This window comes from Camelus dromedarius, chromosome 30 (genome assembly GCF_036321535.1).
Source record: "Camelus dromedarius isolate mCamDro1 chromosome 30, mCamDro1.pat, whole genome shotgun sequence".
In the NCBI taxonomy this organism is placed as follows: domain Eukaryota; kingdom Metazoa; phylum Chordata; class Mammalia; order Artiodactyla; family Camelidae; genus Camelus; species Camelus dromedarius.
In genome coordinates this window covers 4422122-4449560 of record NC_087465.1, presented here as the reverse complement: position 1 = coordinate 4449560, position 27439 = coordinate 4422122, and the positions used below count along the sequence as shown (strand labels likewise).

Below are 27439 nucleotides of genomic sequence, written 5' to 3'. Positions count from 1 at the left end.
GAGGTATAAATTTGACTTTGAAAGATTCCCTATATTCTATAAAAAGGCAACATTACCAATATAGTCTTACCATGAAGTTTTGAAAAAGGTCTTATTACTGATTTCACACACTAATAAAATTATTTTAATCTAAAATTCTTCCAACTCTTTCGATCTCTTATTTACATCCAGTATACAAATAAACCGCAATGTATACATAGAGAAAAAAGCCATATACACACAGAGGAAAAAGGATGACTCCATTCCAGGCGAATTTAAGCGAAAGTTATAGTTTACTCATCTGAACGTCATACTGTGCCCTTACATTGAGATGACTTTATCAGAACCTCAGAATACTTTTTTCTATTTATTCAGCTCACTTTAAACAGTTAACCACTGTTAATACCCATTTCAGACAACTTTCTTTTAAGTTCTTTTTAACTCTTCAGCTTTGACCAATTTTTGGTAAAGGAGGTCAGCTTCGACCATTTTTTCTTTTTTTTTTGTCTCATGTTTGTCATAAAGCAGTTTTCTAAAAGATATTACTATATATTATATATGAATATAATTATACAACTGAATTCTTTTCTGAACTGATTATACATCACTCATAAAAGCAGCTCACAGCTAAAGTCAAAGGAGGCTGTAATAAGAGTCTTGGGTTTGAATAATTGTTCTGTTTTTTATGAGTTACATGAACTTAGGTTAAATTATTTAATTTCCTTTAGACTCAGTTTCTTCTTAAATAAAAATGGTGGCATCAGTAGCTATCTCACAGCTTCAGAAAAAGAGGAGAGGCGGGAGTGGGCCCTGCAGCGAACAAGGGGGCACAGTGTACGTAGAGAAGGTGAAAGACAGAAACAAAGCCACACGCAGACAGTTCTAAAACGTATCAGGGATAAAATGCGTGTCCCCATGGCGCAAGCCATTCCCAGAGCCACACAGTGCCGGGGGCGGGGGGCGAGGGGAGGGAAGTGGCAGGAGACCACGGTGAATGATGCAGTCATGGTCCAGAACGGCTGGCCTTTCTGGGACCCTTCCATGTGCCTGGCCCCGACTCAAGCGGTCCCTCGTTTAATCCCCGCAGTAGTTCCGCAGAGCAGATACTACTGTCACCACTCTGCGGTGGAGGGAACCGACCGAGAACCTTCTGAAGGCCACTCGTCTGTCAGTGGTGGGGCCAGGGGGCAGGCTGGCCTTGAGCCCTGAGGCCGCACTCATCTCTGGGCTCCCCAGACTTCCAGGGAGCTTCACAGGGACTTGGGGGTGGAGGGGGAGCGGGGCTCTCCATTAAAGCAGTTTTGAAGAACTTGGACCCTCAAGCTTGATTCACAGCAGCGCAAGAAGTAAGAATAATATAAAGCACAGAGCCTCCAGTTACATCCCCGAGGAAGATGAACTGCAGTCTTATCTCCCAGCGTCCAGGAGACAGAGAGGAGCAGCGCTGCCCAAAACGGTGTGTTTAGCTACCAAAATGTGCCTTGTGTGTGTGTGTGTTATGGGTGTATCTGTATGTGTGTATACATGTATATGTGTGTATATGCATGTATTTGTGTCTGTGTGTACACGTGTATATGTAATATGTGTGTGTGCATGTGTGAATGTGCATGTGTGTATGTATATGTGGCTGTGGATGCATGTGTGTGTACATGTATGTGTATTTGTGTATATATGTATATGCATGCACGTGTAATCTGTATGTATATATTTGTATATGTATGTGCACATATGCATATGCATGCATGCGTATTATGCATGTATGTATAAATGTACATGTTTGTGTATGCTATGTGTATATGTGTTTATGTAAGTGTGCATGTGTATATGTGTGATTATGTGTACGTGCGTAAGTATGCATTATGTTTGTGTAGGTATGTGTTTGTGTGTATGTTACGTGGGTGTGTATGTATGTGTTGTGTGTGTATGTGTGTCTGCACCCACCCCCACCCCCAGGTACTGTACAGCAGGCCCAGGTTCCTGGCCCTCAGCTGGCCGTGTAGGGGCAGGGGACCTGTGAGCCGCCCGGGGCTCTCACTGACCAGAGCACAGCCCTCCAGGCGGCCCAGGGCCGGTGGAAGGTGCCTTCAAGGTGGAGAACTGGGCCCTCAGCCACGGTGTGCACGTGGCTATAAATCGAGCAGTAAGCAGATTCTACAGCATTTATTTAACACCCCCTCTCTGCTGCCCTCTTCGCCCAGCAGCTCTGGTGGCAGGAAAGGCTGAGCGCTCCCACTGTTCCCACTGGAAACGCAGGCCCCTTCACTCCGAGCCTGGTTCTGCCTTCGCCCCCCAAGCACCAGACAGCCCTGGAAAGAACATTCTCTCAGGGCCCAGGTTCTGGGACAGTCCGCTGCAAACACACTGGGGACGGGATGGAAGGGGCGCTGATGGGGTCCAATCTGTCCTCATCACCCTGGAACCCACATCAACACTCAGAGCTGGAAAACGCAACAGCAGCTCAAATAAACGACCGTCAGTCTGAAAACGGAGCAGCCCTCCCAGAAGGGCGCGGGCACCTCCGCGGACAGGCGCGCGCGCGGGAGCTGCGCAACCAAGCTCTCGCCTGATTTTAGCCAAAGCGACCTCAGCCTGCGGTGCGAGCGATAAACACGTCGCCCTGGGTGATTTACGAGGGAGACCTCGGGAGACGTGCGCGTTACGCCGTCGTGAAGATGCCAGTTGTAAAGGCTAGCCAGCCCTACTGAGACGCGGCCTGACAGTCAGGTTTACAAAGAAGCGCCAGTGCACCCTTTCAGGGAGCCCCGCTGTTTTTATTTTACATTTCCTCACATTACGCTTCTTCAGTTAAATAAGTTTTGATAACCTGCCCAAATTGAAATGGTACTAAAACGCGTAACAACACTTACATTTTATTGCTTTTAAACTACTGGCTATTTTTTTAGGCAGCCGTGTCCTGACAACTTTAAAACGCTGAAGATGCCCATTATTCCAAAATTATTTCATGACCGAAAATTTTCTTTTTTTCTTGAAAGTTGTGTATTTTAGACCAGAGCTTGGCCAGTTTTTTTTTAGGCAGACAGTGACTGAGGCCCTGCAGGCCGCACGGTCCTGACCGCTCACCTCAGCCTCAGTAAACACGTCAATGGTGGACATGGCTGTGTCCCAATCAAACTTTATTTACAAACACCGACAGTGGGCTGGATTTGGCCCATGGGCCATCATTTGCCAAACTTTGATCGAGGCTAGACTGACACAGTGTGGAATCTGGTCTCTTATGTATATTAGAAACTGATACTTCAGAGGAAAAAAAAATATAAAAAGGAGCCTCTTGTATCCAGATGTTTGATGTTAGATGTGGCAACTGTTGCTTGAGTTTCTGGACGTTGCTAATTTTTATCATGTAATGTTAAGACTTGAAGGGGCACAGAGCACATTAATGGGTCAATGCTGATTGCAGCTGGAGACAGCATGTCCTGAGTGTGACTCAGGATGGTGCCCAACTCACAAGGGAAGGCTGCCTCTGCCTGGGGCTGGATCTCAGCAGGCCCAAGGCACCTTAAAAAGAAAGTCACTTCTGTCACTGAAGAGCACAGCTGAATCCCTCGACTCCGTTGGAAATGCCACGTGTGGAAGGACGCACAGAACACGAAGGGGCCGAGGAGAGCGTGATGTGTCCTGAGCCGACACATGAGAACTTGGGTCTGCAGGCCCAAGGAAAACGGACGCAAAGGTAATCCTGAGATCAGGATTGGGGACTACTTAAATGCCAAAAAGGAATACAACCCCCAGTGGGGGAAAAAAAGACAAAAAAGCTGCAGTAGAGAGCTGGGAGTGCCTGCCGTCGGGTCTGACCAAGTCCAGCCCTGGGGACGTCCAGCAGCGTGAATCACACGCCCATGCTGAAATGCTGACTGTCTGGGTGACAAGGCTGCCCCGGGCTGCCACCCTCACTACAGAAGGCAAACCACTCAAAACCCAATTCTCAAAGTTAGCCACCAGAGTCCTTTCTGGAACAAGATAGGGTATGAATAACAATCTCAGGTCCCAAAGATTTTATATCCCCATCTGTGGGAGTCTTTTTTTAAAAAGGTACCACTTTGCAAAGGTAGCAACTCAGTCCTCGATAAAAGAGCCCATCTGATAACATGGTGCAGAAGTGGAGGGGGAAAAAACAAAGAGTAAGAGAAGGCTACGAAATAATGGTTAATTTTTAAGATAGATGAGTAAGTCTGTAACTAGGCTGAAAAACAAATTTACAAAGTAAGCCATTCCTTATATACAAGCAGACGTGGCCACAGGTAGAGATCTTTTGCTTCTTAATTTATTTTTTAATACCTCTATTGTGATACGATTCCTATAAACTAAACATATTTCAGATGTACAGTTTGATGAATTCTGATCGCTGTACACACCCATGAAACCACCCCCACAATCAAGACAGCCAGCATTTCCATCTCTCCCCAATTTATCCCTTCCCACCCCTTTTCCCCTGGTAACCACTGAGTCTGTTCTCTGTGTCTGTGAGTCTGTTTCTGCTGTGTAGATAAGTTCATTTGTGTCCTTTTTTTTTGGAAGAGAAAGAGCTCTTTTGCTATTGAGGGATGTGGTGATCCCCACTCCAGCCATCAGCGCTGACCAGCTTCTAGCTACAGATACCTCGGGAAATTACACAATGTTTCAGAGACTCCTCTTACCTCCTCTCAGCTGTTCTGCACTTGGCAGTCTCCAACCTTCCCTGTCTCCTAAGTCCCCACAGTGTCCCCTCCTGTTCTTACTCATTTTCTCAGTTGTGTCTAACAAAACACAGCAACTCTATCCAGCCAGCAACGGGTCTTCTGGAAAGCCCTCTGTGGAGAACCACAGGGCCAGCTACCCGACCCTTCAGGCACAAAGCTGAGGACCAGGGCGAGCTGCAAAAATGCAGAAGTGCTCTGCCCCCTCCTGCCAGCCGGGCTTGGAAGGAGACCTGAGACATACAAGTCTGTTTGCCCCCAGGAAGAAGGGGTCTGGTCCCCTGGGGGTAGACCGCTCCTCGCTGGTGCTGGAACCTTCTTATCAGAAGTGGCAAGAGGATTTTCATATCCAGCTTTACTCCCCCACCCGACAGGGTGCAGTGTCTAACGCTGTACCTGGAAGCCAAACAGGAAAACTTTAAAAGTGAGCTGAGGTTCTAGAGAGGGAGAAAAAAACCCTGTCAGTCAGGGGAATATTGAGCAAACGCTTATAATAAAACATGAAAGTCACTGAGAGAAAATGACTGAAAATATTTTACAGGCGCACCAAGGCTGGGGCTGGAAACCCTTTCCTTGCATCTCTGCAGTCATTGCATTAGATCCCGTGGCTCCAGACCCCACACACGTGCTCACGACTCCCACACGTGTATCTCCAGTTCATCTTCTCCCCAGACCTCCAGGCTGGTACGTCCAAGGGCACCTCAAGGCCTCCGTTTGTTTCTCCCCTCCCCGTGAGAGGAGGCCTCCCGTCTGCATCAGTTTCCGTTGCTGTGTAACAACCACCCCACCCACTCACTATTGCACAGTTTCTGCCAAGGCCCAGGCGTGGCTTAGCTGGGTCCAACCTAGGCTCAGGGCTCATGAGGCTGTGATCACGGCGTGGTCTGGGCAGCCTCTGGGATTAGCAGATACACACAACTGTATACAAAGCAGATAAACAACTAGGTCCCACAGCACAGCTCAGGGAACTATAGTCAATTCCCTGCAATAACCGAGAATGAAAAAGAATATACACATGCGCACGCACACACACACACACATATATAAGTGTGTGTGCATAACTGAAAAAAAATAAAAGCAGCTCAGGGACTTCCCTCAAGTTCCCATGGTTGCTGGCAGAATCAGCCCCTAGAGGCTGGAGCACTGAGGTCCAGCTCCCCTGCGGGCTGCGAGTGGGGGCCACTCCCCCGTCCTAGAGGCAGCTCACAGCTAGCTCCCCACCCCAGGGCCTGCAGGAGAGTCTCTCTCCACCACAGCCTGCTGAGACAGGGTCTCATACCAGGTAACCCAGGAACCACTGCAGTGCTATCCCTCACCCTCACCAAACGCTGTTGGCCCCACCCGCCCAGCACGGGGTCCTCTTAGGGCCCGGCCAACCTCGCTCTCTGAAATGCCGCCGCCCCACCCCCACAACACACATTACCCCCTCCCCGCTTAATTCTCCTCTACAGTGCTTTTCACCATTTGAAATACCAAATATTTTATACATTTATCTTCTATTTCTGCTTCATCTCACTGAAGTAAAAGCCTCACCAGGGCAGAACGTTCTGTCTGTTTTTGTTTACTGCTATATCCCGAGCCTGGAGAAGAATACTGCCTGGCTTAGAGCAGCTTATCAACAAATGCTTATTGAACGAACAAATGATTTACTACACAGGTTTGCCTGAAAAGTGTCAGCATCTCAACAGCTCTGATCCCACTGCAACCTCTTTCCACTGTAGGTAGCTGCCTTACATCCGAACTTGGCTTAGTCACAAGAAAGCAAGCTAAACGCGATCCTTCCCATGTTAACAAAGCTATATAGTTTTAGTTTATTTATAGTTTGACCAGCCAAGTATGTGGTGAGAACTCCACACTGAATATTTGCAAAACCAGCATTTTTAAGCTTATGGGAAGACAGATACGTTTAATGCCTGGTTCCCAGGCTCAGAGATGACTTCTGTTTGTTTGGGGTTTTTTTAATCTTAAAAATAATCTTCAGCCAAACAGTGGAGAAAACAGGAAGTGAAAATCAAGCTCCCTTTTGAACACTGACTACAAGGAAAGCATGAGCGTGTGACCAGGTGGGTGATCTGACAAGAGAGCGAAGTGTGGTGTTCGGAAGCAGTGAATGTAACTGTAAAAGACAACTGCCTGCGAAGTACACACGGGGCATCTGTTTCACCCCACGTGCCTCTGGTTAGCAACGGTTCTTTTTAAGCAATAAAAAAAATGCATGTGCACTTAAAACTATACTCATAAATCCAACTGCAACTGTAAGTTCTGTAATAAATTGCTGATTTACCTGAAGTCCAGCCTAAAACCCACTCACGCACGGTCCCCACTAAAAGTAACTGAACGCTACTCAGGTGACCACAGCTCGTAAGAGGCTGACTGTCTCCTTCATCCTGGTTAACTTCCCCTGCTCTTGTCTATTTCACCAGCACTGTTACTATTCACGCAATTCAAGGGACACATTAATTCCTGGCTCTCCCTTGCCAATGATAAGTGAGTGGTCACTTCTGCATTCCTGGCTGGTTTTTGCTTCTGGCTTCTCCTCTCTAACCATAAATCCAGTTTCCAGGTTCATCTGCCAAAAACAGTGATTCTGGCAAGTCTTTCCTCTGGCCTTGAACTCTGGGCAGCTCCCGGTGGCCTCACTCCTCAAGTTCACAGCCCCCACTGTGGCCTCACTTGTCAAGCTCCTCACCTGCGTCAGGCCCTTAGCTTGGGTCGGTCTGGTTTTTGTGTTAACCACAAGACTCTGACCACTTGACTCCATCCTTGTCCGGCCACTGCTGGCCTCGGGCTGATTGGCTAAGAGAATGCAGATCAATGAATGCAAATCACAAACCTTAAACCCTCACCCCGACGGACTATAGACACATTTCTTTTCGTGGAGGACAGACTGCTTCTCCTTCCGTTAGAAATACAGACAGGCTAAGAAAGAAGAAGATCCCTAAAACCCGGTCCTCCGCATCTCAAAGTGAAAGCATGGTAGACGAGAAGGTAGACGAGAAGTACCACGGAGGTAAACGTGGCATTTCCCAAGCATCTTAACTGACTGCGTGGAGGCAGATGTCCACAGGGCCCAGGAACTCGCACCCCCTGGTGCACACGACTGCGCGTGCCCAGGACCACAAAGGATGCCTCTCCTGCGATGAGGACGTGATGCGGCACGTTAACCTCGGTGACCAGGATGACCCGGACGGGCCCGGCCCCATCTCGTGGACCCTTTAAAAGTAGACGGTGTTCTCTGGCTGGTCCCAGAAGAGACAGAAAAGCTGGGGCAGGGGGGTGGTCTGACAAGGAATTCTACCGGGATGCTACGAGAGGACCCAGAGCAAGGAACTGCAAGTAAATTCTAGAAATTCCTAGGAACTGACAGCAGCCCTCAGCCTCCACCCCACCTACCACCTGAATGAGCTTAGGAGCTGATTACTCCCCAGAGTCTCCACCGAGAACACGGCCCGGACAACACCCTGAGTGTGAGACCCTGAGCAGATCCCAGCCTGTGGGATGACGGACTTGTGAGCACAGAACACCGAGCTGTCACTTGTGGAAAAGTTAGGCAGCAAAAGAAAACCCGTAAGCTTTCCTCTAAGCCTAGTCTCTGCCTGTTTACGTGAAAATAGCCTCTTAAAAGCACCGTCAACTGTCCCCGTGGGCATGAATGTACCGCCAACAATGGAGAAAGAAAGAAAGTCTAAGAGCCCTCCAAGGGCACCTCCGCCCTCCCTACGAAGCCCCCAAATCTGGGAACAAGCAGAACATACAAATCTGTACCGCCAGCAGCTATTCTGAAGATCATCGTGTAGAAGCAAGACTTCTCAGAAATGTTAAAATGGGAATCAGCCCTCCCACAACACTTTACTAATGCGAACATCAGTCCAACGGCAACGTGAACGCTAGCATTTACTCAAGTTTCTAGGACACAGATGAGGAAACGGGTTCATCTTTCATTCATCAAAGTAGTAACTGAACTACTACCTCCCGTATCCTCTGCAAGTGCTTGCCGACTAACCCCGGGGGGGCTCAGAAAGACATGCCATCTACGTATCAGTGCAAGAAAAAGTAAATGTTAGAGGACGTTTGCCCACTGCTTTCCTTACGAGTAAACATCAGTCACTAAAAGAGAAACACCCTGTATCTCTTGGCCTTTAGAAGCAATCCGAAGTCTTTTAATTTACAGACATGTGCGTCACTTCTACTCCACGCCAGGCTCTCTGCCAGGCACTAAAACAGCATAGACGGTAATTCAGCTCCTGATTTCCAGTTGCCCACAGTCTATTCAGAGAGAGAAACGAATCTATTAAGAACTGAAACAAGCAGTTTCAATCAGTGCAACATCAGTGGTATGGAGGCTGCGTATGATGCAGTGTCGTCTGGGAATCATGTCACGTTTGGTATGATGGTGGTGGGCAACTAATTAAGAACCTGTGTCTCTCCACCCACCCACCCATCCATCCATCCATCCATCCAAGACTATTATGAGCAAAACAGAAATATCTGACCTCAGAAAGAGCCATCCTGACATTTGCTGTGTGCCTAAGGACTATGACCAACTACCTCTTTTTTAATTTAAGAAAACCAGCTTTTCATGAAATACATCTATCCGCTGCAGCCTATTTAAATACGGAAGGCAGTCTCAGCGGCTCTCAACCTGCCACGGTCGAGTTTTGTACGTCTCTAGTACAACAGTTTGAGTACAATCAAGTTTTACCCACCCGTGGAAAGGCAGCACCATTTTGTTCACTAACCTCTAAAATGCCCTGAAGAGAAAGTCATAGTAAAACCACGCTGACTCTCCAAGAACAGAGTGTATGAGAGTTTGGGACCTGAATCAAACTAAACATTTCATTCCCGACCCTGCAATGTAAAATGATAATAAATGTATTCTTGGGGGCATAGAGCGATGAAAGGAGAAAACACTGAATGTTACAGCCTAAGAACACACACACACACACACACACACACACACACACACACGGTACCTGTTACACCAGTCCTGCTGGGAGGAAATGAGAATCTTAATCCCCATCACTCTACCACGGTTCTTAAGTGAGAAATTTCCCTGTGATAATGCTTGTCTTATTCGGCATTTATTTTTAAAAGGATGAGCTGTGACTTTTCACACAAGCCGTTTTCAAATTCCACCGCTAAAAATTGTTCCTAAAAGAACTTTCTTAAGCTCAGTCGTCAGCTGTTTAACATCTGCTGTGCGCCAGACAGAGTCAAGGAGGCAAAACACAGTGCCTGGAAATAAAAGGCAGAGAACAAACGGATGGAATGCAGTGCAATGGACAGCATGTGACCCCAGGCGTTAAGGACCTCATACAACAGCGGCAGAGATGTGGCTAACAAACACGTGAGACGTTAAAAAGCAGTAATACACAAAATAACAAGAGAAGCAAGAGCAGATAACCTGGAACGTGACACCCCTGGTGACGGGCTCTGTCCCAAGAGGTCACGTGGTCCCCCAGCTGTTTTCGCTGCATGACATCACAGGGGGGGCAACGGGGCCTTTTCAGTCTGTGAATACCACATTTTAGTCACTTTAACGCAGTTACTAATGAGTAGCCATTTATTCCTAAGTAAAAACAAAAGTCTAAAGACGAGCAGCCTAGGCGGGTGAGTTTCAAAGGAGGCGCTCAGAGCCAGGCTGCGGAGATCGCGGCAGAGCACGGAGAAGCCTGGAGCCATGGTCACACACGCCGGTGCCCCCAGCCCCGCCTCGCACACCGCATCTCCCTGTCCTGTCTGCCCAAGGGGGATGAGGAAAGGGGAGGTGACAGTATGTGTAAAGGGGACCACGGGACAGCGCCGCACCAAACACTTGAAAGGAGCGTCTCATGTAATTCTCACTAGAACCTTTCCAGGCAGGAAACGGGAGGACAACACAGAAATAGTAACAGACTGACGCCAGCATCACAGAGTCGTCGTGAGGATGAAGTGACAACAATATGCCGTGATCGGGAGCATTTTGTCAGGCACACGGTATGTGCTTAACAACTGGCACACATCACCATTACCTGGCTAAGTGAAGAAAAGCGGCGGGGATTTTGAGGAAAAGAACAGGGTTTGCAAAAACCTTCAAGATCTCAAGTGGATCAGTACAGCTGAGAAGGGTTCCAAGGAGGAGAGCAGGAGAGGCTGGGGAGGTAACTCTGACCTTGACTGTGGCTGCAGGTGGGCGCCCAGCCTACCACACCCATACCTGTTGCCCCCAGTCTACGGGGGTTAGCACCAATGAAGGTGATGAGGAGATACTACTTCATCGAGATCTCCTACAGGCAACATGCAGGGAAGACGGAAAATGGAACACCTGCAGGACAGAGTGACCAATCGGAGGCGGTTTCAGCAACTCTATGTAATAAGAGAAGATGGCGGTTAGCTTGGAACTGGAAAGACAGAAAGAAAAGGGCAAACATGAAAGCGTCAAAGATCAAAAATGTTTAATAAGCGGATGCCCAGGACTCAGGTGATTCCCCTAGGTTTCCCAAAGATGGCTCCTTGGGAAGCTCAGTGGCACTAGGAGGGGACGCTGCCTTAGCAGGGACATCAGGGAGCCATTCCTGACGCAGTGGATTGGAGTCAGGAGTGGGACATTGATTAGGAGGGTCTAGCAAGAGGCACATAGGTTGGGACAGTTAATGGGGAAACACAGCTGGAACCAGGCATGGGTGTGATGCTCCGGGGCGTGGGCTGACCCAGCGGCCGAGCCTGAGCCCTGGTGGACGTGCACATGTAGGTCAAAGGAAGTGGATGGACAGAGAGGGCCGGGAGGAGACTCTGACACGGGAGGGCAGCAGAAGACCGAGCAGCAAGTCACAAGGTCCTGAGGTCAGGGCAAAAGGAATGAATGGAATGTGTCTCTGGTTCATAGATTAGGATCGAGAGCCCAGAGAGAGCACGTAACGGAGGCAGAGCCAAGGGCGGGAGGAGAGGACAGTAAGGAGAAGGATGGCCACAGGCAGACGGCGCATCCAGACGTGCTGTGAGATGGTGAGGCAGGGAGGGCGTGGAGGGAAGGTGCTGGGGGTGCGGGCATCAGGCCTCGCAGGGCGAGAAGAGCAAAATTAACACTGACTCTTAACGTCAGTCAGTCAGTGTTAACATCCCCTTGAAAAGGAAAAATACTCAACACCACCATAATAGTCCCCGCCAAACCTGCACTAAAGGAACAGCCAGTGCTTCTGCTTTTATCCTCAAACTATGAACAGATCATTTTTTCCTGAAAAGAACTTGCAGGTGCTTCTGAAAGGGACTAAGTTAGAGAAAAGCCACTGCAAAATACTGTCTGGTAAACAGTCTGCCTCTGACTGACGCTGCGGTGATGAGCTGCGCTTAAGCTGCAGGGCTCCAGGCTGGGTTTCAGGACTGGCAGGCGGGTATTCAGAATCAATGCTGCACTTCAGCAGGCGGGTGTCACCCATTACACTTTCATGCTAATAATTGTTTGTTGAAAGAGAGGTAAAAGAAAGAAGATAAAGTTTAAATTAAGTCTCACTTTGACATTAAAAAAAAAGTTGTTTTTTTTTTCAAAATTCTCAAATTGGTCGCCAAGCACACTGACCTCCGACAGGAAGAATCTATTTTTAAAAACATGAAAATCTCAGTGTTCATTATGCACATGAAACGCCCTCTCAGGTTTAACAAGAGAGCGGTCATGTACCAAAACAAGTATCAACTGCACGGAGGCAGAAGCCCCCTGTGACTGCTGGAGAGGAAGTGACCTCTTCACATACTCACGAAGCGTCATTACCTGATGAATGTGCGCTGGGTAAGGAGAGAGACAGAGGAAGAGGAGCAGTTAACGACAAGCTCGGGCAGAGCGCACTCCACTCGGGCAGAGCCGTAAACAGGTCGCTTCATTCACACAGCGACTCTCCCGGGAGCACCCCCGGGGGTCAAGCACGGCTCCGGAGCCTGGGGACAGGCCAGTCAGTCAACAAACACACTTCCTGTCCTCACGGAGCTCATCACCTCGTAGCTCTTCTTGTCGGCTTTCTAACCGAAGAGGGACACAGCAGAGAGGGAGAGTGCGATCACGCCGTCAGAGATGGACACGGTGCAGCCCGACTGCCGTCACACACCCGGTGCTGCTCTGAGCGGTTAGAGGACGCCGTTCCGGTGGCCCTGAACCACACACGTGCCGGACCCAGTGCGAGGTCTCCGCCCGCGATAAACGTGGCAACAGCCAGCCCCACTGCACAGCCCTACCCTCACCGACTCACTGTCAGATTCATTTCGCTTTATTAATTTTTTAAAAAATTTTATTGAAGAACAGTTGATTTACAATGCTGTGTTAGTTTCAGGTATGCATAATGTGATTCAGTTACACATACGGAAAAGTATATATATATGTACTTTTCCATATCTGCTTTCTCAAAAAGTACACATATGTACTTTCAAAAAGGACATATATATACTTTTTCAAACATATATATATTTCAACTATATATAATTTTTCAGACTCTTTTCCATAATAGGTTGTTACAAGATACTGAATACAGTGCCCTGTGCTCTACAGTAGGTCCTACACTTTACTAATTTTTAAAATAACTCTTTAACAGGTTATTAAGCTTCGACTTTTAACAAATTAAAGCTGTTTTTTATTTTAGCCAGTTAACTCATTATTTCCCAACACTAAACAGTATAAATGCCATACAATCTATTCGATACTGAGTGTATTTAGCGGACAAAGCTGTTTGCAGGCTTTGCTTCCATTCATCCACGCAGTTATTTTGTCCTTGTTTTATGTGACGTTCCAAGAGCCGCCAGATTTTAAGCACAGCTGGCACTCTGCTAAAGGGCGTCCGTGAATCCCCAGATTCCAGCGCGGGAGTGAGTTTTGTTGGCCTGAAGCTAAACGTGGGCCAAGATACTTCAGACTGGCTTTTGTTTTGTGATGCTACTGCACGAGGTCTACAATTCGCACAATTACCAAGCTGATTATTTCGTGAGTGTAATATCCACAGCCCGGCCAATTTCGCCTACATAAGAAATCAGCCCGGGGACTTATTCTGATCCTTCTGCTGTGGTTCCAGCGTCGTTATGTACCTGGTAGCTGCTGCTTTCATGCAGGCGCTTTAGCATATAGAAGTTCGCCACATAAAATACTCATTTTTTTCATTCGTACAGTTTTAACTGAAAGGGAGCTCTGATGTGCTAAGCTGAGCTATAAAGCATGAACTGCTATCACAGGTACAGTGCATTCTTCTTCTCTATGTTCCTGAAAGTTTGGTAAACAAGGCTATCGATCAGTTCACAAAGGGCTGTGCATACAGTGGTCCAGGCTGCATACTACACATCCTGGGAGACATCACAACCATGATGGTTGATGTGGGTGGCGCCCTAGGAGCCCACACGGTTTGCTTGGACAAGTGCACGTGGTGCTACGAGCGCCCGGATGTCTCAGTATGTGCCGCAGTGGCTGCAGAGAGTAATTCCCAAGGAGCACGAATCCCCCTAAACATATGTCAGTATCAGGTGAAAAGTCATCGCATTCAGTGGTTCAAATACCTCCCACGAAAGGGTAAACGTATATTCATACAATCAAACCAACAAAAGGAATCAGGAAGTGGTACGTTAATTTTTCAGACAGAAAGCACACAGTTATCATGTAAGAGAGTGGAAACCCAAAGCCAATCTGACCGGGCTCAAATCCTAACTCACTGCTTCTTAGTGGTGTAACCCTAGACGAGCTATTTCACCTCCCTGTGCCTCGGTTTCTTCATCTATAAAATGGGACAAGAGCCGAACCTAACCAGAGCTGTTGTCAGGATTAAACGAGGCAACACCTGTAAAGCAGCCAGAACAGGGCTTGGCAATAGTAACCACTATGTAAGTATTCAGGTTGGCTGTTAGCATTATTGGGTGAGAGTATGAAAGCAGAAAGAGATTAAATAACTTGTCGTGGGTGTAAGAACTAGTCGGTGATTTACTGCAGAAGGAAAATGAAAGCACTTGATTTATAAGAAAGAGTTTTCCTGAGACCACGTGTTTCACATTGCAACTTAGGTCTGAAAGGCAAGCTCCCATGCACCTTGGGGCTTGATGATGACATGGGGTGTCCGTCACAGGCCACCCGGGCTGGCGGTGACCTGCTGCCTGCCCTCGTGGGGAGGGGCACGCCCAGTGGACTAACAAGTCCAGCGCGCATAATCAGCCGTCGATGAGACTGCAAATCCTGGAAGACAGTAATTGTCAGAAAGCGCTCGCGCCTTTCCCGGGTGAGGTTCCTGCTGCTTTCATTCCTGTTCTTTAAATATCAGCCAATCCCCGCTGTGTTACGCTCGCACCTTGGAAAATCATCTCATTCACTTCAGTGCAAACAGTGTCCCTTCCTGGTTCCCTGAGGGAGCCAGGTCTACTTCCACAATGTGAAGTGGGACATCCAGAATCAGAGAAGGTCCCAGCATGTTAACAGCGGATGCTTTGTATCTATGTCAATTCTTACACAAAGGTCCAGGGAGATTTGGTAACCGGTTTTGATGCAGATTATGGCTTTCAGATCATGGAAAACAACATACACAGGAAAGAAGTTCTTCCCTGGCCCCTCCATTGAGGGCACGAGAAAAGTGCAGTCCTGCCCACAGAACTCTGCACACAGACAGCTCACACGCATCCAGCTGTGCCACGGTCGTCCAGAGCATCTACCCCCCTAGACTGTTCTCCAGGAGCTGTGCTGACGTCACTCAACTAGCTCCCCTCTCTTAAGAATGAGATGGGGAGATCCCACTGGGCAAAATTTAAACTTGCATAGCGAAAAATCCAGGTAAACCAGAAATCTGAATAAGTCAGGAATAAGTATGTTGTATAAAACAGTCTGTGTAAGAGGCAGCCCCAAACCAAGTGGGTCACACAGTGTCACCTCTGAGTGACATTATCACTTCACCCACAATTCTCATTCCCATTGCATTTAGTTAGAAGATCAGGAAAAAACAGCCAAACCCTGTTTCTCAACAGCTTAATCAAAATGCACAGGTTCTATTTTTAAATCAACTAACATCTGTGATTTTGAAAACGTCTTCATCACAAATGTAATTAGTGGAATATCCTGGATCAAGCAGAGAGTGTGGTTATCTAAAAAGAAGGAATAACATTATTTTCAGTCCAATAGCATTGCTTGTCCTAACTTCCTGCCTGATTGGAAGAGTCAAATCAAAAATCATGTCTTACAGAAGCAGAGGAATCAGAATCAATCTCTCCTCATGGTAAACATGAGGAAAGTAAGGGTTGGAGAGTGTATATGGCGTATCTGAGCCCAAATGCTACCCAGGTCTGAAGCTAGACCCCAGCTTCTTTCATACAAGACCCAGGTACCAGGAAGGACCGTCAGCTCCTAGGGCCGCGTCCTGACTCACAGCCGAAGTTAGCTGTCCATCAACCACGTGGTGGGCAGGAGACTATAGGACTGCCGAGTCTCAGAGCCGAAACTGGGGGTGGTGATGTAGGCACCAGTTTAGCGGACATCCTCGCTTACCAGATGTTCACAGCAGGAAGTGCTGACGACCTGGAGTTCTTCTGCCGCCAATCCGTGCAGCACAAAACCTAGATGCCACACGTTTGTGACAGCTGGTGACCAAATTGGTGAGTGAATTTCACCACCAGGGTGAGGCCCTTGCCTTCCCTACTGGCCACAAGACTCCCCAGCTCACGGCACACCTGCAGTGACTTCCTCTGGTGGCGGCGTCTCCCAAACAGGCAGGAGCTACAGAATAATGACGAGTCACTATGTGGCGGGGAGACACCATATCACAGAATAACAACTGCTAACATGTTGGTTGAAATATCACCACCAATTAAATGATGAGGAACACCAAAACACATCATCATGATAGGATATTTTAAGTTTTGGTAAAAGAGCAGAACAAGAGAAGAGTTGGAAACACCACCATGTTTTAGATGAAAAGGGTGGTCCTATCTGGTGCTAAAATGAACATTTCCACTTAATGTTTATTCACGTGGTTAAGTTACTGTGCTGTGCCCTACTAATTAAGATTTTCCCAATTCTAAACCCCTCTTAGAAAAAAAAAAACAAAAGCAGTGTGTACATTTGTCCCTAAAATTTATTTTACCAATAAACTGTATGCTAACAAGGTTGCTGAAATAAGGATGGTAGAGAAAGGAAAAATCATAAAGGGACACTTAAAGCCTCATTAAAATTGAGCTTAAAAAATCCTGGTCCTAATCTAAGGGGAGCCCTAGAGCATCCGCTCCTGGTCCTGTAAGTGTGGGCACAGCAATTTCTCTTTGTGAGCACTCTTTGGGATACTGGGAAAATGGAATGTCAGAGAAAAGCAAACTGCTTTTGATGGCTAGACAGTCAATAATTTGTCACAGAACACAGATGAATTAGTTTTGGGGACAATAATCTATGTCCCAATCAAAAGTAAACAAATGTAAATGATTTGCAGGAAAAAAAAAAAAATAAGGGAATGACCCAAGGAGCAGCAGGTCAAAGAAGAAGAACCTTCAGGGGAGACTGACCTTTCTTGGGGCCACTCAGACCAAGGTTAGAGGCAGGGCAGGACATTCCCAGTGCACCTCCCACTGCTCCTTACAGTCCTCTAAACAGAGATAACTTACTTACTCTTTTAAAAATTGTGCAAACAAAAGTTCCAGGAAGTAAAATGCAAAACCATGTGAACTCAGTGGGACCCCACACTGGTAAGACCTTCCCCAGGGATGGCAAGACGTTCTAAAGGGAACAAGGAGCTGGTGACGAGGGCTTTTGTGCTCATGGGGACACTGCCCAGGGTTCCTCAGGGCACCCTCAGTTCCCTGCCAACCAGCAAAGAATCAAGCAGGTGTTGAAGACATTGCATTCACTCCGAGGGAGGTGGGTTCACTCTTCGAGTCAAGTGCAGACTGACCAAGCCCTCTGCATTTTTAACACGTCCCACATGTGGGAGTCTCTCATGGGGAACTGTCCCTCCCAACATTCCCAGGGCTCATCTCTCCTCCCTAAAGAGGGGCCAGCGAGGAGGGGTCCTGAGATCCTTGGCTGTTAACACAGCCAGGTTCACTCTGTCACCGAAGTGAATGTGGGTCCACTTGCCCGATGAGCAGCAAGGCCAATCTGCTGACACCAGGTTGTGGTAAAGAAAAGCACAGCATTTATGGCAGGGCACCCAGCAAGGAGAATGGGCAGCTCATGCTTAAAAGATCCGAACTTCCCGATGGCTTTCAGGGGAGGGTTTTAAAGACAGAGTGAAGGAGAGGGTTGCAGGGTGTGTGATCAGCTCATGCACAATTTTCGGATTGGCTGGTGGTGAGGTAACAGGGTGATGTTTGGGGAATCTCAATCATCAACCTTTTGGTTCCAATCAGTCTGGGGTCTGCCTGTTGGTGGTCAGCATGCAGTTAACTTTGTCCACCTGCTCGGGGTTTCAGTATCTGCAAAACAACTCAAGGCTCTGGTTCAGGGTATTATCTATACACCCTGAAGAGGAACTAAAGGTCCTTGACTTTGTTTTACACTTGAATTGTTATTATTTTGTCTTGCTTGGCTGCCTTTCTTTGTTTCTGCATTTTTAAAAAAAAATTTCTGACAAAACTTGTTCTCTGGAACTGGGGGAAGGCCTAGGAGGTTAAAGCTTTTTCACAAACTAGAGTCAGGGGACAAGGGGGACAGGGGTGGGGAGGCCTATTCCCGGGAAGGCCCCCAAGGATCCTTCTCAGTTTCACCTGGAACCTAATCCCAGGCACCTCGGGCAACACCCTGCAGGGCTACCCCAGAAGGACTTGGGGACATGCCAGTTCATAAACCCTAACGCAGGGCTGCTATGCTTTGCTCAGCTTCCTCGGGGATTTCTGGTGGCCCCACCAGATGCTAAATTTACAGAAATAGGGGGTCAGGTAACAACTCTGGTAGATTATCTCTGAGCTTCTCAAGAGTACCAGCCCTGCCTTCTCACATGGTACTGTGGATGCCCGTGTGTTAGGTGAACTATTAAAGGAGCAAGTGCAACCACATGGCCACTGAGGACACTCATGGAAGCCAGCTCTGCTCCCAGAGGCCCCAGTTTAAACAAAGCTGTCCCTTCCTGGGGTGCATACTGAAGGCTGATCACCTTTAATATGACTTAATGCACTAATTATTTTTTGTAAATATTTTAATTACATGAAGAATACCTCCATTAACAACAATAGAAAAAGATATCTTTGCCGCATTTATATTAAATGAAGGCAACTGCAAAGTGGTCTCAGTTTTCTCCTCCGTACAATAAGGAGTTAAAGTGAAACCTGCAACACCTCCATCTCAAACACTCCTCGATTTCATACAGAAAATACGCCCCAGTTCTGAGTAAACAGAACAGACACTGATAATGTCCTAGGGCTGATGTGAGGAGTGACAGCAGCCTGGCCACCGGATCCAGAGTGAGCAATGCCTGAGCTTTAAAATGTAAGTGGAAAAAGTCTACAACACATTTTTATGTCATCAGCTGTCACTCACGGTGAGAAGAACGACATGCTTTTTCAGTAGGTACAATCAACCTCCTAAAAGTACCTTTTGAAGATTAAGAAACAAATATTGGGGGATTTACTAGGTCAGAACAATCTGGAATTCACTGGGTCCCCTACAGCCTGCATTTCAAGTCCAGACAGTCCCTGCATGTGTCAGGTTTTGGTGACGCCTACTTGCTCAGGTAACAGAGACCAAAGAAAGCAGAGCATCCTCTGAGACGACATGCAAACGGCAGCTGGACAGAGAAAAGGAGAAGCAAGATGACGAGGCCTGGTGGCCCCGAGCAGCAGTGAGAAAGAGAGAAAAGAAGCATCTGCTTCCCAATTCTAACTAACGTAGGAAACAAGTCAGAAGACGCAGCCAAGAACGGTACTCTTGGAAAAGAGATGCTACTAAAAAATGTGAAAGATAGCTCTCCTCCTTAAAACAGAACTTCATCTTTATGACCAGAGTGTGCAGCATAAATTGGAAACATTTTAAATCAATAAAATAATCAAATTTCCCCTTAGAGAAAGAAAAGCCAAATCGCACACTTGTGTACAAAAACCTGAAAAAGAGCTAAGTATTGTGTTGTTTGTTTTTAAATCATCACATGTAACAATTAGAATCATTTACTGTTGATAACAGGTTTTGTAGAAGACTAATCAGAGGCCAGGATTAGAGACTAAGTTGGAAAAAAAAAATTAACAAACTTGTACTTTAATGCCATGAATACATGAAAAGTCTATCAATAACTTAATGGTCTCAAAAAACCCTCAAAAGCCAAAACCTTCCCCTAGATGTTTTTCTCCTTTAACTAAACGATAAAACAGAGTAAAAATACATACATAAAAGTATGACTGGATATTAATCAGGGAAATTCAGTCTAAGAAAAAAAAATCTAAGTTTATACTACAGAAATTCAAAAAGACAGGACTTGGAGAAGAAAAATTAAAATTCTCAGGCTTTGAAGGGTTTGAAGAACTGCATATATCACTACATATTGAAATACTCCTGCTTACATGGTTTGCTCTTTGATGGTTCTCAGGTCAGATCGATACCAAAAGCAAATAAGGAGGCAAACTCAGTGAAAGTTTAAATCAAAGGTCACCTCCGGGTGTGCATCTGTGGGGGGTGCGGCGGGGGGGACCCACTCATTTATCCCATTCTGAGCAGCAACTCAACTACTCTGTGGTTTTTAGAAACTTTCACTTGGCACTGCAACAAATTTTGAGAAGTATCTGTTTACTTGTTTAATCTCAGGACAAACCATAACCTATGTGCAACCGTGTAACAAAGTCAAATTTTTATAGTCGTGCAGATTTCCAAAACAAACGAACAAACAGACAAACAAAACACCTAATGAAAAGGCTAACGTGTGCGGTCCGGAAGAACACGCGGCAAGATCAGGAGACACACTGCTCGAGTTCCACTGTGAGAAATGAGCGCTGCAGATAAGAGAGTAAGTCTTGATTTCAAAGAGAACATAAAACTTCTGGCTGAGCCTCAGTGTCTCCCGCTGAACACAACCATTATTCTGTTCTCTGCTACAAAGTCGGGATGCTAATAGAGCAGAATGTTTTCTTCCCAAATCAGCTGAGAAAAGATACAGCAAAGAACACTGGCAAAACCATCTGGGAGGTGGCTCTGAGTCAACAGCGGAGAGGCAGCACCGTGGATCCAGCAGAGGGGCTGACTGCTCCCTCCTGGGGCCGGTGATGTAGTGGGGGGTCTGTGGGAGCACAACTCTGCTGCAGGAAGGGAGGGGTGGCGTCATGGCTCAAGCCTCGTTACTGCTGGTAGTGGGAATTCTCATCAGGACCTTGGAGGAAGTCCAGGTCATAGCACAGGGCCGCTGAGAGAGCCAGGACAGACAGGGCCACAAGTAAGATCCATCTTGTAAGCAGGTGGGTTGAAGGAGGAAGAGGGTTAGATAGAGAAGGGGGAGAATGAGGAGGGAGGGCAGAAAGAAAGCAGAGACAGGCTCCAGCCCAGCAGCATCCTAAATGCAGGACAGAACAAGACCGAGTTTCACCGCATTCAAAACCACACAAAATACCTCCCCCACGGAAACGTCTTTATTTGCTGTATTACAGTAACAATAAGGGCAAGTTTGAAAAGTCATCATATTCTCAGCGTCCTAACAAAGGGGCTCTCAGTGCTCCGATTCCCAAGCTGCATTTTCCGTTCAGCTGCCAGCTTCACTGAGCAGCAAGATGCCAAGCACGGGAGCAAAGATAACCAGGCAGGGCTCAAAAACATTCACTTCCAGGGGTGACTCACCATCACCTGAATTATGTCCTCTCCTCTTTTCAAGTAATGCCATTTGTTTCAAGTGTAAGGAAACCAGATGTGTCAAAGAGTAAGAAATTCTCTAATACACCAATGGCTCGAATGCATTTTAGATTCGAAGTACAGGGACAAGAATGTCAACATTCCTCCTACAAGCCTCCTTTAATTTAGATATGGTAGAATCAAGCGTTGTCAGATTCCCGTTTGCTTCCCTTTTTATAGTTTTAGAACAACCACAGAGCATGGGTGATAATGTGTTCATATACTTCACATTTAAGAACGATGGAAGATGGGGGAGGGGAGAGCTCAGTGGTAGAGCACATGCTTAGCATGCCTGAGGTCCTGGGTTCAATTCCCAGGACCGCTTCTAAAAAAATAAATAAACCTAATTACCCTCCCACACCAAAATAAAATGATTAAATAATACAGTAATAAATAAATGAAATACTTAAAAAAAAAAAAAAAAGAATGATGGAAAAACAACACTATCCAATGAGAGAAACCAAAATAACCCGATGTTTGGATCACGATCAAAGCCTGGTCCATGCTAATGGATTCTAATGCTACTCAAGATCTATTCTTAAGTAAATTTTAAAAATTTCATAGAACACCTTCATTAACAACATTAGTATATGCAAAGAGAGGAAAAGAATTAAGGTGTGTGCACCCAGATTTAACTGGCATTATTTCTGGGTAGTGGCTTTGGTGTAGATGGTCACATTCTATGTTATGGATCAGGATCATTTAACTTTTTTTTGCAAGGTATGTATTATGTTGGTGGTTGGAAAAAATAAACCAGGTCTCACACCAAGCGAGCACATTTACAAATTCACCCGTTAGGAGACAGTACACACCTGCTCTGTCAACCCAAGTGACTGCGCATCTAACCGAGGAGGTTGGACAGCCACCGAACCTGCAGAAAAAGCCACCGCAAGCAAACGCCAGGCAACTTCACAGAGATCGGGGGAAGCGCGGGCATTTCAGGGCCGAGGGGGAGGGCCTGGGGGCAGCGATGGGACAGGCAGGAGCCGGCAGAGTTGGGTGGGCCGCCCGTTTCAGAGGCTGTTTCCGCCAGACCCTCCTGTTCCCGCCAGTGGCCCCGAAGGACGGACTCCACACACCTTTGCTGGGTGGATACGTGGAAAGAGGGAGAGGAGGGAAGAAGGTAGGAGAAGGCAGAGAGAGAAGGAGGGACTGGGGGGGGGCAGGAGAGGAGGGACAAGGAGGGAGGGAGGGAGGGAAGGAGGGTGAACAGGAGGGAGATGGTGGAAAAGGAGGCAGGGGCAGGGGAACACCCACATTCTGCTCAACAAATGAGGGGTTGTCATTACTTTATGATCACAGATGAACACATGAATTTAATAATTCACTTTTTAACATGTAATTACCTTTACTTCCCTCTCAGGCCGTGGAGAGCCTTGCTGACTTCCAATTCTAGACTTAACAGGACAGGCGCTGGGATGTCCAGTTGGAGATTTCTAAAATAAAAGTACAGATTAAACATTATCCTGGAGAATAAAAGTGAATAATGTTTAATGTATCATTTAAAAGAAACCAATTATCACTGTGTACCAGAGACAGTGGATTTCCTAATATACCTGGGGAAAAACTGGGTCCAAAGCTTCTTCCTAATACAATTGTGCTAGTAAAACTTTAAATTAATTCTAGAAGAAGATAAAAATCAACTATAGTGTTGGCTTTGTTTGTGAGTTTAATGGAAGATACCCAAACGAGCCTGTGAGTTGCCATTCTCTTGGAGACCCCAGCATGGCTTTGTCCAGGCTCCACACCCCTAGCACGACCCACAGTCTTTCTAATCCACAAAAACCTGGCAGGAACTAATGTAGCCTTTTCACAAGAAACCCCATCACATGGGAGGCAAAAGGATACAGTGTTTATATTTCAGGAACTTTGTTAATGTTTGCAGCGGACTAAAACATTGCCAAGTCAGCATTTTCTCTTCCTCGTCCTCCACACACACAGCTCCCACACAACCTCACAAACACGAGCCTCCTTTCTCCTGGAGCAAGGACAGCCCTTGGAGGCGACATTACCCCAATTCTGGGGTCTACAATATTTCATTTTTAGGAAAGAAATAATTAACATGGACCGGGCATGTTCTTATGGCCAGAAACAATGTGACAGAAGGAAAGAAACTGGGGCTTTTGGAGGAAAGTTGTGTCCCCAAGTCTGGGTGTCACATAAATGTTCTTACTCCTCTAGGAGAGACTCAGATGACTCATGCAAGTGATCATTATCTGGACATCTGGCAGCTCATAAGAAAAATACCATGGTGGAAAACGTCACCGTCTCCTCCCTTAGGGTCTGCTTTCGACCTGTGTGGTCAGTCCAGATAACCACATCTTCATTTACTTGAAAGGGGAGTGAGCAAAAAGGGAGGGAAGATGCTCTGACCATAACAGGTATCTTTCTGATTGAGATTCACTCTATGTTTTGCATGGCAATAGGAGTCAGCAATAGTAAAATTTTCAAGGAGGCACTTGGGACTTCAACAGAGGATGGCCAAGAACTACTTCATTAAGGCTGATTTCCAGCTCCCCCACCACCATTATCTCCTTTCTGGAGTGACTGGTAATGAACAACATGCCAGAATTTTATGAGCTAGGGTGCAAATCTTGACCTAGATTTTGAATAGCTTCAAAAAAAAAAAAAAGAAAAAGAAAAAGAAAGCCTGAAAATGTCTATTTAAATAACAGCTAAGACTGATAATTCCAACTCTCGCATTTAAAGCTTTCAAAATAATCTACCCTCCCTTGACTCATTACCCAACAATGTTCAACAAGAACATAAAATAAAAACTAGTACTAAATTAAAATGGAGATGGAAACTCCAATTTCCATGGCTCTTTTTGATTGCTTACTGCCAGCAATTTAAGACTTTATTTTATTTGCCTGCTGAAATACATGGGATTCCAGGAATGCAAATGAATACAATCATAGACTTTGAACAGGACATTAGAGGAATTTTCATCCAAAATACCTCTGGTCCAACATAAATTGATTGTAACCCATAATAACAAAATAAAAGTTTTGTATTTTACTATTTTGAAAACAGTACTTTTTGTTTTGTCCTCAAGTTGTATCAAAAATTCCTTTTCATCTTTAACACTATTTCTGCCTTTTCCTTCTCATACTTTGGAAGAGAGAAAGTAAGAAAGAGTTGAACTTTGACTCTAATGATTCAGAGGTAGAAAAGTCACACATATACAAGGAATTTCAGGACTGGATGTATTTTCAAAGTTGCCATGTAGACTCAAGGCCATCCCAATAAAAATCATTCACAGCACATATTCTTTCAATTGACTCACTTCATAGCTGAGGAAATGAAAGCCCAGAGTGGCCAAGTGACCTCTTCAAAGTCACACAGCTCAGCTGGTCCTAGACCTCAGTTTTGCTAGTAGGTGCCAACCCAGTGCTCTCTTAGGTCATAACTGATCTTTAATTTTCATAAATAACCCTTCAGCACTCATAATTTCATCCATCTTTCTACACATCCATTATTCTACACGGAATGAACACCACTTGGTGAGTCAACTCAACTGTGTATTAATAGGAAACACTGCTCAAAAAAGCCATCAAGAACATCTCTGCCTTTTGCTCCACTGAGCCAGCTAGATTCAACCTTTTTAAGGGCCTTGAGAAACGGGAAATGAAACTCGGGATGCTCCGAGGCTGTCTAACCTATATAAACCTACTCTAAAAATAGAATTTCCCTTTCTTGTTTGTAGTCAAATCATAATCATAGCTTTGCTACCTCTTCAAGTCGATTTGATAGAAAGCTATCCAGCAAGACATAGGGATTTGACAGCTTCCATAAGCAGTCTTTAAAGTAAGGATTTCAAGGTAAATTATTCCTAGAGCCATGAGTTCAGACAGGACTCTTATTCTCTACAACTCTGGAGTCATTCAGGAGCACCGAACCTACCCAGATCAGAGACTTACCATCCACAGTCATGGGTTGACTTCCCAGTTATTGACGTTGCACGGCCGCAGCTGCCAGAGAACCAGAAAGCATGAGAGGATGCCCTCACCTACTGCAGACTGGGACCATGAAGGGACCTTCACGGTGGCACCCGAGTCAAGGTTTGCACATGACAGATGTAGATGTGTGAGCGTGTGTGCTTAGAGCCTTAGTTCGTACCTCCACATACAGTTTTCTGAGTTGACAGATTCAGTAAAGAGATTCCACGTGGGGAAGCAGGGCAAGATAAATCAAAACAGGCCAACAGATGACAGAAGATCCCCTCTACACACGCTCAGTAATTCCACCCCTAGGTAGGTTTAAAGACACAAATTCCACACAAAGACTTGTACAAGAATGGTCACAGTAGTCTTATTTATAACGGCCCCAAACTAGAAAGAACTCAAATGTCCATCAACTGGTCAATGGATGAAAAAATTGTGGTGTCTCACACAAGGGACTGCTACTTGGTAGTAAAAATACTACTTAATGACTGATGACACAACAACATAGATGAATCTCGAAAGTATTACACCATGGGATGGAAGTCAAACACAAATGGCTAAATATATAAGAGATTATAGAGAAAACAAACTACAGCAATAGAAAGCAGATCAAGTGTTACCAGGGGTCGGTGGTAGGGGCAGAGGCTGACTGCGGAGAGGCAGGACAGACCACGTTGGGGGATGGAAAGGTCCAGTGTCATGACTGTAGTGGTGGGGACATGACCGTGTGTATCTGTGAAAATTCACTGAATTATACACTGAAATCAGCTAATTTAATTGTATATACAGTATCTGTCTCAACAAAACTGATTAAAAACAAACAAAACAAAATTCCGTGCCACCATTATTTAACCTGAAAATCACGAACCTCGGCAATAAGATCTGCAACTCCTTCAGCAGATGGTGTCAACATCTTCCAATACTTAAGCAGGATGATAGCAACCTGATGGCTAAGTACCTGGACACCATCAAAAAAGAAAAAACAAAACCTGCCGTCAATCATACTGCTTACAGGGAAACTAAATTATTCTACTGTCCTGCAGCTTCCTACAACCTACTGGTTGTGGTCTTTAAACAGGTCTTCAGACAGTGGTCTAATAACGTTTAGTCTAAGATAAACCTCAGCGTAAACGGGTAGCCTTCCTAATACGACTGAGGACCCATGGAGAGTAACACATAAAAGGGAAAAGAGTTACCAAGAAATATGCAGGAAAAAAACTAACAAGTATGGGAACTTAAACGTGGGCCAGGCTACAAATCAACTCCAAAGCCATCCTTTAAAACTCTTCGACACATTAACTGGGAAATACTTCTTAAACACGCACAAGGCTCTCTCCTAGTCCACTGCACGTGCTTAACTATGATGTAAACAGAGACACAAGACAGGCTTACCACAGTTATCACTAATTCGAGGTTAAAAATGGCTAAAATTTTACATAATAGAATCATGATTCCAAATGTGTGAAGATGGAATAATTTCCCAGTTCTAAAATCAAATATAGGGAAATAAATAAATAGTGTTCATTCCGTAACTATTTCCTGAGGTGCCACCATGTGTTTGTTGGTCACAACACCAGACGGAAAAAGGGACGAGGATTAAGTAAGAAAGAGCCTTTGACCTTCCAAAGTTCATCATCCCCCATCGTGGGAGTAATGCATCCACCGCGGAAGTTATCAACTAATTAATGAGGAAGAGACCTAGGAGCTTGAGTTTCTCACTCGACTCTCAACTATCACAAAAATACTAGAGAAATTACAGGCTGAACTAACAGAAGCATTGAACTCAGTACAAATGCACGCAAGCACTACGCTGCTCCGAATCGGTCCACCGGTGCGGGGCACTGGGTGATGTTCTATTCTGCTCTGGACGGACTCATCACAGTCCTTCTTCTAAAGCCCAGCTTAGCGCCTGAATCTTCCCTGGAGTCCCCAGCCTCCCTCCCCCTCCCCACTGCTACATCTCTCAGAAGACACATGAGCCTGGAATTACCCGGCACCTGCAAGGCAATCCAGGCCGCTAAGAGTGTTGAGTATCATCAGATCTTGACAAACTG

At 46.0% G+C, this 27439-nt stretch overlaps 1 protein-coding gene across 4 annotated transcripts in view; it reads right to left on the bottom strand.

Moving 5' to 3' along the window:
• The window catches only part of FAM110B (family with sequence similarity 110 member B), a 116149-nt gene that overhangs the window by 65651 nt on the left and 23059 nt on the right, over nucleotides 1-27439 (bottom strand). For 2 of the 4 annotated variants that reach the window (XM_031441594.2, XM_064480827.1), the window contains exon 2: nucleotides 22788-22877. The gene's annotated coding sequence lies outside the window, so the exon portion shown is untranslated. Of the gene's footprint in view, nucleotides 1-22787; nucleotides 22878-25361; nucleotides 25410-26253; nucleotides 26414-27439 lie in introns of those variants that run through there. The other 2 variants (XM_064480825.1, XM_064480826.1) reach the window with 2 other exon arrangements.